General features: G+C 46.2%; 1 protein-coding gene across 8 annotated transcripts in view; it reads right to left on the reverse strand.

The window, feature by feature from the left end:
* TIAM1 (TIAM Rac1 associated GEF 1) overlaps positions 1 to 10,484 on the reverse strand; it is a 372,168-nt gene that overhangs the window by 295,159 nt on the left and 66,525 nt on the right. For 6 of the 8 annotated variants that reach the window (XM_032393261.1, XM_032393257.1, XM_032393262.1 and 3 more), the window contains exon 2: positions 1,328 to 1,376. The exons of 1 other annotated variant lie outside the window; for it this stretch is intronic. The gene's annotated coding sequence lies outside the window, so the exon portion shown is untranslated. Of the gene's footprint in view, positions 1 to 259; positions 755 to 1,327; positions 1,377 to 10,484 lie in introns of those variants that run through there. One more of the 8 variants, XM_032393260.1, reaches the window with a different exon arrangement.

Below are 10,484 nucleotides of genomic sequence, written 5' to 3' on the forward strand. Positions count from 1 at the left end.
GTTTGCAATAATGTCCTTTTTTAAAAAACTCGCTGATCATCTTTGAAAGATAATATGGAATCGGTTCATTATTCTGGTAAATAAAAGAATCAAGCCATTATTCTGCCTTTTATATACAAACGATACCTCGAGGTCATTTTTTTAAAAGACTGAAATAAAGTTCTTTATAAAAATGTTCCAGCTAAAAAATGCAGAAGAAATGACAGAATGAGATTATCACCCTTTTGTAAACACCTTAAATGAAAGATGATGTACGCACCCAATGGAGGCCATCAGTGGCTGCTGGGGCCCCTAATAAATATTGGATGATCAGATTCCCGGCACCTGCCACCTCAAAAAGACACAAAATATGTCACCTGACGAAGTTACATTAATCACGCATGAAATACTGTTGCCCAAAAATAGGAACTTGAATCGAATAAAGCCCTTAGTTTATAGGACATTATGGAGACAATAAACACGTTTAATGACAACACAGGGATGCCGGCCGCAGAGTCTACATTGTGAGCAACGCCACAGGACAAAAGAGCGAGCTTCTTGACCAAATATATTGCCAGAGAGAACAAGACAGGGACAGGAAACCTACATATTAAAAGAGACTTGAGACACTATCAACCGAATGCCGTGTGTGGACTTTAAGTCTTTTCATTTACTCTGAGCGACTTTTAACTAACTGTGAAAAAATATTTTATCAGACAATCAGGGAAATCTGAATGTGCATATTCAGTGATATTAAATGAATTATCATTCTTTTGTACGTGATAATAGTGTGTTGAGGTGTAACTAAAAGAACCCTATCTTTTCAGAGTCATAAGGAAATATTTAAAAACAAATCTGATTTTCTTTTTATTTTTTTTATTTTTTTATTTTTTTTTTAAAGATTTTATTTATTTATTTGACAGAGAGAGACACAGCGAGAGAGGGAACACAAGCAGGGGGAGTGGGAGAGGGGGAAGCAGGCTTCCCGCTGAGCAGGGAGCCCGATGCGGGGCTCGATCCCAGGACCCCGGGATCATGACCTGAGCTGAAGGCAGACGCTTAACGACTGAGCCACCCAGGCACCCCTGATTTTCTTTTTAAATCCACATCTTAAAATTCTTCTTCAAGCAAAGGACTTTGGTTGTTTTGATCCTATAGAAGTCACTGCTTTTCAAAGATACCCATAAATGAGGTGACGCAGAAAGAAGAAGCAGTGAATATCAACTAACGCAAGGCACGGATTTAGGGCTGTATGGTAAACAAATAAATGAAAAAGCAAATAGATTGATATAGCCTTGATGCACCTAGAAAGTCCCTCAAAGCATATAGCAGAGTATAAACTGCTCACCATGCGGAGGTCAGGCTTCTGATAATGTTAATATCTGGAACACAGCCATCTGGAAATTAAAGAAAAAAAAATACTTCTGAGTGACCAACAACTTGCCCAAAGCCCATGCACTTTACCCCATGAAAGAAAAAGAAGCATGTCATTTATAAAACTGTATCCGACAAGGCATCATCAAGAACGAACAGCAGAGGGGAAAAGCAGAGCACTCGGAATTAGAAGCAGAGGAGTAGAGCCATCCAGGAGTTTATAACAAAGACAGAGTCCACACAGACTCAGCCCCCAGGGGCATCCCCCCTCATACAGCCTCCTACAGTAACAATATTCCTGACTCTGCAGCATGGTTCCACCCGGGCTCAGAATGCTGGTAAAGAAAGCAAGAGGGTCAATGTCGACACCGCTTGAACATTATTTTCATTAAGATGGTTAAAATCTAAGAAGCTCCTTTCTTCCCTTAAGGAGGGAGGAAACAGTTTCCAGGGAAAAGCAGAACTGAGATGAAGGAGCAAAAGTGAAGTTGAGTTTCGAACTTGAGACTGAGGCAAGGCTTCTTAGCAAGGAGCACCCGCCCACAGGTGCCCGAAGCGGGTTCCTCGCAGCCGGCCCGCCTGGTTCTCAACGCTGGGTGGGTTGGACTGGAAGTCCTAGAGGATCCCAAACAATTCCAAGGTTTTATGGGGCATAATGTTTAAAAAAAAAAAAAAAAGGTATTCTGATGTTTGTTTAAAAATGGTAAGGAAGACTTTATTCAGGGCTATTGCAATAGAGGAGAGATGGAGCTCAACTCTGAATGCAGCAAAGACACCTGGGGATGTATAACAAACAAGAAGAGCGAGGGGAGGACACGTCAAGGGTAGGGGGGTTCTTACCAAACCCACAGAAAATAGGATTCCTGCTGAAGGCAGCCCCAGGTGACCAGATATTGCATACCAACATGATCACATACGAGAGTGGGAGATTCTCTCTAAACTGACTTAGCAGGATTCTTGCTACAACTGGGCTGGGCACGCCAAAGACAGGACAGGGACCACGCAAGGTCCGGGTCTAATCAAAAAGAGGGCTCAAAGGACCCTGACCTAAGTTTGCTTAAGGAGAGGATCATTGTCAGTGATGCTAACCCCGCCTTATAATAGAGATGCCGGCACCCAGAGATGATATCCGAGGTCCCAAGGTGCCGAGCGGGAGCCGGGAGCAGATCCCAGACTTCCCAGAGCCAAGCTGTGCGGTGTGAGTTACACCTGCTGTCTCACCATAATTACACTGCATAATTCTTCTTAATTTCTCAACTGCTTCCCCACATATAATTTCTCTGTTTTGCAAAAATCTAGAAATGCCCATTTCTATACATCCAGCTATCATGTAAGAGAAAAGTACCTTTGAACATGACACCATGTGAATAATATATATGTAATTCCCTGAGATACCGAGGAAGACAGATTCATCATCATGAGTCGTAATGAAGCCTTTCAAAGTAGCCTTGTAATAACAGGCCTACAAATAAAATAGGAAAAAAAAAAAAAGAAAAGAAAAGCCTAAAAGCCTGGATTTAAAAGCATCTGAATAAAAACAGGAAGCTTGCAACCATGAACAGGATTACAAAAGCTCCAGAGCACAAGCTAAGCCGTTTCCCATGATGCCCGATCCCCCAAGGAGAGCATTTAAGGATGACAAAGCTTCTCCTTTGCAGTTTCAAAAGTGCCATCGACTGGATAAAAGGTACTTAAGAATCTGAAGAGTCACGTACTCAATATTGTCTGGTTGTGTCCCATCTTTTTTCCACTGGAATGTATGCCCTGGGAGCCTGACCTCCGTGGCCTATATCAACCAGGCTCCCTTGGCCTCTGGCCTCGTGGCAGGTAAGAGTAGAAGCTAGGAGAGGAGGAGGAGGGTAAGAAGGAAAGAGCACGCATCCCCCTGCTTCCTCCCTGCCAGGTCACTGGAGGTCTCTCCACGGGTCACAGCTTCGCTTCGGGAACCCTCTCCCCCTATCCTTAGTTCCAGGGGCTGAAGAGTGCCATAGACTGAATACGTCCCCTAAATTCATAGGTTGAAACCTACCCCCCAATATGCTAGTATTAGGAGGTGGGACCTTGTGGGGTGATTAGGTCATGAGGGTGGGGCCCCCAGCAATGAGATTCGTGCCCTTATAAAAGGGACCCCAGAGGGATGCCTGGGTGGCTCAGTGGGTTGAGTGTCTGCCTTTGGCTCAGGTCATGATCCCGGGTCCTGGGATCGAGCTCCATGTCATCATCAAGCCCCCCAAGTCTAGCTCCCTGCTCAGCGGGGAACCTGCTTCTCCCTCTCCCTCTGCCCCTCCCCCCTGCTTGTGCATGCTCTCTCTCTCTCTCTCTCCCCCTCTCACTCTCACATAAATAAAATCTTTTTTAAAAAAAAGGAGGGGGGAACCCAGAGAGTCCCCTCACCCCTTCCTCCATGTGAGGACACAGGAAAAGACAGCTATCTATCAACCCACAAGCAGCCCATCACCAGACCCCAAATCTGCAGTGCCTTCATAGTCTGGGACTTCCCAGACTCCAGAAGTGTAAGAAATAAATTTCTGTCATGTATACATTTCCCAGTCTGTGGTATCCTGTCATAGCAGACTGAACAGATGAAGACAGAGGGGCTTCCTGGGGTAGCCCCAGCACCTCACTCCCCCTCTCTGCTCCCTGACCCCGGGAGACACCTGCATTCAACTCTCCTCTCTCACCTCTTTGAGCATGCCGTATCTTTTCCTGCCAGGCCTCTGACTGACGACAAAGGAAAGAGAAGGGGGGCAGAAAATCCAAAATTTAATTTTCCATACTTGCCTGCAGTTGTGTGGGGGGGGGAGAAAAAGGGATAACCCAATTGTTAAGCTAGGCTTCATGGTATGAACGGGGAGGGTAGGATATGGCTCAGAAGGCTCTAGGTGTGAGGGTGCCAATGAAAATCCAGAATTTATATCCAGAAAGGGACACATGCATTTTTCTGAAAAGCAAACTCCAGGAAGAAAAAGGTCAAAAATTAAGTTGTATTCTCAAAAGTTGACCCCAACATGCAGAGCCAATGCTGTGAGAGAAACAGAGCACAGAAACAGCCTCCTCCTGGCGAGAAGAAAATGACCAGGTGGACGATGGGTGCCTGTGCTGGGTACCTGTGCGGGCTGCAGGTGCAGAAACACAACCTCCTCCCCGCACCAAGGGCCGGGCTGGAGGAGAAGCCACGCCCCCCAGCCGCCTCCCCCAGCCGCCCCCACCCGCTCCTCGGAGGCAGCTGGGATGGGTGCTCCCTCCCAACAGCCAAGTGACATTTCAAAAGCTCATCAGCCCAGCAGGTGTTCGGATGCACACGCAAAAGCAAAAACAGTAACGGGCTGAGGAAAATCTCATCTTTTTGTTCTGAAAAGCTGGGGACACTGAGGCACGGGAGAGCAGGAGGGTGTGGGGGCGGCAAAGCAGGAGGGGAAAAGCAGAGCTGACGTCCCATCCCAGGGGCAGGGGAGAGCCTCCCCGCCCCCGCGTGTGGAGTCAGCCCTTACCCTCCTAGGGGGCCCCTCCCCTGCTGTGCGAGCCAGGATTCCAGAACAGTGGCTGAGGCCCTCCCCGGGACCACTGTTTCCCTGTGCAACATGGAGACCGCCCCTCAGTATGAACCTCACAGGGCTGTGGTGGGGGTCAATGAAGAAAATGTGCATCCAACACTCCGAATGCCTTCCCAGGGATGTTTTGTAATTCGTATCAGAGCTCTTCTTCATTTTCTGCACTACTGGGCTGGTCATGGCTACAAATGAACAGAAGCCTACGAAAGACTGAGAAAATCAACCTCCAATTCCACACCACAGAGGATGTCCCAAAAGAGTGACAAGCCACGTGGGCAAGGGCCCCTGAACGGGACCACACAGCCTCTGCCCCACACGGAGCCCTAGGACTGTGCCCCCTTCCCTGTGCCACCATCGCTTCCCCAGCTGTACCAGGGGCCTTAGCTCAGAGGCAGAGGCTGTTGGGATCAAGGGCCCCTGGCCTTGTCACGGACTGACTTGGGCAAGCTAAACTACCCTTCTGACTTAGTTCCCTCGTGTATAAATCAGGTGTGATCATAATCGTAGTAGCTCTCTTTCTGTGAGGATTAAAAAAAGAAGTCACGCCAAGTTCTTAAAATAGCGCCTGGCATACAGTAAGAACTCAATAAATGCTAGCTATGGTGCTGCCCTGCACATTTAAGCTAGTTTCCGGGGCCCACCGAATAAGGAGGCATCTGTGCTCCGGAGAGCAGCCAAACAAGGGCTCCACCAGCCCACGAGCCAAGCACCATATGTCCGTGATTCGAAGCTGTGTTTTGTATGTTAATGCTCCTAAAATTACAATACACGTGCACATTTAACACTGCAGATTTGCTCCTCTGTAAAATGAAGACTACGGCATCTACCTAATGGGACTGAGGAAAAATTCGTGATTAATTCATGCAAAACACTTTGGACAGGGCTTGGCGTCAGAAACTGTTCTCGGCGGGTATGATCCTCATCAGGACATTAAGCGATCTGACCGGCTGCAGGCCTTCCCGCTCCAACCGACTACGAAGATCCTTCCACATTCCTCCTTGATATAGGGATCGCTTGATCCCTGGTACCCAAAGATGCTGGGGGCTTGGGGCTGCGAAGTGAAGAGCCAGAGCCCTGGCACACAGCACGGCTGCTGGGTTTTTACCCTTCCCCTGGCTTCCCAGAACTAGTGACTTTACAGGGATTGTTGAGAAGTTGTTATATTGCATCATATTGGTTCCTGGGTTTATTTAAGTTTTTTGCCCACAGAATAACTGGCCGGTCATGATGCTGGTTTCTTGGTGGCCTCTAGAGGACAGATGGCCTCCCATCAGTCGAAGAGGGCCGCATGGAAGGTGGACCTTTAGCAGAAGCACCTTTTAAGAGGCAACTCAGAATGGAGAAAAGGTAGGAGGAAGGGCCACCCAGCGCAGCTGAAGATGAAGGAATGAGCCAAGAACCAAGGCAGTGAGCAAATCAATGGCGTCTACTGTCCAAAACAAAGTCCAAAGCCAGTTCCATCAAACCACCCTATTCTCCCTTCGTCTTTCATCTTAGCTGCTTCCTCCCTGCGCTAAGGCATGCAGGACACTGAACAGACGAGGGTATATCCAGTAGAAGGTGGACCCCCATGAGCATGGGCGCTGGGTCAGATTACCTGGATTCAAATCCCCGTGTCCCCAGCGATTAGCCAGGTGACCTTGAGCCCGTCCCCCAACCACTCCAGGCCTCATCTGTAAGATGAGGGTAGCAGTAGCTAATAGGCGAGTGGGGATCAGATGAATGAGTACATGTGAAGCTCTTGAAACACTGCCCAGACACGCAACAATCAGTCACAAACCGTGGCCCCCATCGTGCTATATATGGTGGCTGCACCCCAGGAGCCCCGCTGGGGAAACCCCGAATTCTTACCACTCTCGGGGAAGTCTGTCGGCCGCCCCAATACCCCACGGCCAGCCACAGCTCCCGAAGTCTTCCTGCCCACAAAGTAAGGCAGGGGCCCGCTTCCCAGGGGGGGAGGTGAACAGGGCCTGTCTTCCAGCACCAAGAAGTCAGCCATTTCCCACCAAAGGCCCAGAGACAGGAGTCGGGGGCAGTAAAACCCAGGAGGAAAGAGCAAAGGCCTCTCGGTTCTGGAAGTGCTCTGGGCAAAAACCGCCGGTAAGCAAAAGTTCTGGAAAGCACCTGACCACTACTTCAGGAGCTGGAACCTGAATCATGAGCGAGAAGGACTAGCGAAGGTCGTTTTTATAGAAATGTCTGAGGGATAAAGAGAGTAGATAAATGTCAAAAACAATGCCTAAAACGGCTGCACACTGCTTTGCTTACACAGCTTTTTCCTTCTTCAGACAAATGATAAAAATCCACACTTCTGAATATAAATCATCTTCAATTAAGACATTTCTGTTGGAAAGCACTTTTGGCAGGACCAACGAAGTATTTGCCACTGTTCTCCGACTTGGAGCTTTCAAGGTTGGCAGGGCGATTTATTTTTGTTGATTAAACAAAATACAAATGGAAAGGGCCTAAAAATTGATTAGCCAATTAAACTCAATGATTCTCAACAAAGAAATGTGCATTACTAGCTTTGCCAGAGTTATAAAAATGCCTCCTACTTTACCGCCGCTTTCAGGATTTACACCATCGATATTTGTGCTGACAGAAAGATTAAGTAAGGACTGGATTAGGCAAAATTTGTCTACTCTTTTGCTGGAACAGAAGGAAGAGAAACAATTAAGGGCTGGGGCCATTTCAGGAAGAACATTTGCACAGCCTTCGTAATTCTGGAAAGAGTGATTCGGGCTGAGTGAGCTGTTGTCAGTCATTTTGTGTGTACTTGTTCTTGGGCAAATTACAGATTCACTAATAGGGGCCAAGTTTGTTGAGATGACAACATTCATAAGTATCCAAATTCTTCGTTTTCTCTTTTCACTTTCCAAGGGGATGAGTGTCCAGATAGGCAGCCAACCAAATGATGGGTGTCAGATGCTTCTGCAAAATGGATCAATGTACAGAGGGGCGCCATCGGCCTCTTTCAGTCCAGAGCAAAGTGTTTCTGGATTGCAACCATGGGGTCCAGACCACAGTTGCAATAAATTCACATACAATAGCCACACACCCGGGCGGCGGAATGCTGAGACTTCCTGGTGGTCAGAGCATGAATGTTGCAGGCTGCTACGCATTTTTAAACTTGATTGTACATAATTGTTAATCACTGACCCATTCTCCAACCCTCCCGGGCTGCAGCATGTTGCTAGGCAACCAATTTTGCTCTAGATACTTTCTGAAAGCTAGTGAGGCAACGACCAAGTGTCAACTAAGTGAACACTAACCACGAGAGACAGGTTCAAATAAAAAAAGGATGCCCTGTTTCCTTAAAGCACGGCCGTCCCGTGCCTTTCCTAATGTAGACACTATTTCCCTTGTCTAACAACTCAGCAAGAAGCTCTCTTAGGTTGAGCTGGACGAAATTGCCCTCGTAGTAGCTCAGTTTGGCAATTCAGACGGTTCAACCTAATAACTTAAAAGAGGTCCGCACAGAGCGTGAAACAGACGGATTATTTTCCTCCGCTGGGGCATAATCACAATTGTGCTTCGTATCAATAACACAGCATTCACCCAGTCCACACGGTTCTGAAAATTCTTCTGATAAGAGACAGCCGGCAGAGTTATAAAAATGCATCGTTTTGTAAACCCCCAAGTAAGAAGTCACATTTATTTTTCCATTTTAGACTATTACAGACGGATCTATTTCTTGTAATATCCACACCTTCCTGCCTTTTCAAACGCTCCGAGTCAGCGGGGAGTGGGACTAAATTTATTTTTCCCAATTTGAGAACAGGAATGCCAAAGGACATTCTAAAGACGAGGACAGAACTGCCAAGTACAGGAAAAGAAGTTCATTTAAGGGGAAAGAGGAGGGAAGGCAGGATCGCTCGTATCACGAACACGATGCTATTCCGGGGAAGCCCGTGAAATCTAATGACTCTCCCCTTCCAAGGCAGCTGAGAGCCCCACAGTCAAGGAGCGCTGGGAAAAAAAAATAATGACCCTATGTCAGCTCACAGAATGTCTCCAGGAGGTTTTTAGAATCTCTGTTGGAAGCCCTGAATAATGACCAGCTTGGGCAGTGCATACGAGTAGATGACTAACCTCATTAGGAAAGAATTGGTAAAAATTATTAGGTAAAGGGAGAATTCACAGGGAAGCTTAGGTTTAAATTCTGCCCTTATTGAACAGGTTTGAATACCGGTGCAATTACCACTTTCTAGCAACCAAGATTACTTGTATTTAAAATTATTAGGTTACAATTTATAAACTAGACACTTGTAAACTTTATATTGGGCAAATGGCAAATTGTGGTAAGAAGGCAACAGAAAGTTTATCTCCCTTGCCCAGATGAGCCTTATTAAAATATAAGCAGGCTGTTTAGTGTGGATTGGCTTTATGTTACATGCTTATAATTAAACATAAAAATAAATTAAATACAGAAACATTTAGAAAGTTAAAAGGTACAAGTTCTCTCTCCAACTCATTTCCACCTTCCACCACCCTCCAGAGGTACCCACCAATCTGTTTGCTTATTACTCTTTGACAAAAGTGGTGTCCTATGCGTATTTCAGCAACTTGTTTTTCTCACTCAACATTACGACATAGAAGCTCGTTTTAAACAGAGTCCTCTGGAGCATTCAATTCACCAGCCGGTCTGTCCATGATTTCAAAATAAAGCTTCTCAGAGAAGAAGAGTGACCCTTCTTCTCTCAGAGTTAACAACAATTTAAAGAACATCAAAAGCAGGGTCCAGTATTCATCTCCCGAGAGCTCCAGGACACGCCACTAGAAGCCCAAGAAGGAGGAAAGACATTTTCAACTCCAGATATGTCCACAGAAATTCAGCCTGGCACAAATGGAGGTCCCAAGAAGCAACTAGCTAAAACCACAAATGGGTGGCTTGAGTTGGGAGTCCCATGGGAGAGATGTCTATATCACCAAAAAGAAAAAAAAGAGAGAGAGGGAGGCCAATGAAATCCAGAAACATCAAAGACTGAATAAATATCGAGAACCAAGTGCTAAATTAAATTCTGAAGCTCACTGCTACAAACTGGGAGAAGAATGTCATTTCGACAGGGACATTTTGAACCCCCTGTGAAGGAAACTGTGGGCCTGCTGGGAACCAGCAACTATAGAGACAAGGAACAAAAAGACTTCAATGGGCGTTAGGACTATCATAGGAAAGCAGGGACTGACAGAACTGTGGTGTGTACAACATGGAATCCACATTGCTCCAACTTGGAAATTACCAAGCTATATTAGAGGTTGTGCATTCTTTACTCAAGAGAAGCAGCTGCAGACCTAAATTCTGAAGACCACAGTCCTAAATCTAAGTTCTACAAATAGACTTTAAAAAGTCACTCCCTCAGTTTTCTTGTCTATAAAATGAGAAGACTTGACTAAAGGAACTCTAAAATCTATACCATGATTTATTTTTAAGATTCTGTTAAACTATGTTCATAGATGGATGGATAGATGATGGATGGATAGATGGACAGATGGATGGGTGGATGATGAAGGATGGATGGATGGATGGATGGATGGATGGGTGGATGGATGGATGGATGGATGGATGAGGGATGGGAAGGA

Source organism: Phoca vitulina, unplaced genomic scaffold (assembly GCF_004348235.1).
Source record: "Phoca vitulina isolate PV1807 unplaced genomic scaffold, GSC_HSeal_1.0 scaffold72, whole genome shotgun sequence".
Taxonomy (NCBI): Eukaryota; Metazoa; Chordata; class Mammalia; order Carnivora; family Phocidae; genus Phoca; species Phoca vitulina.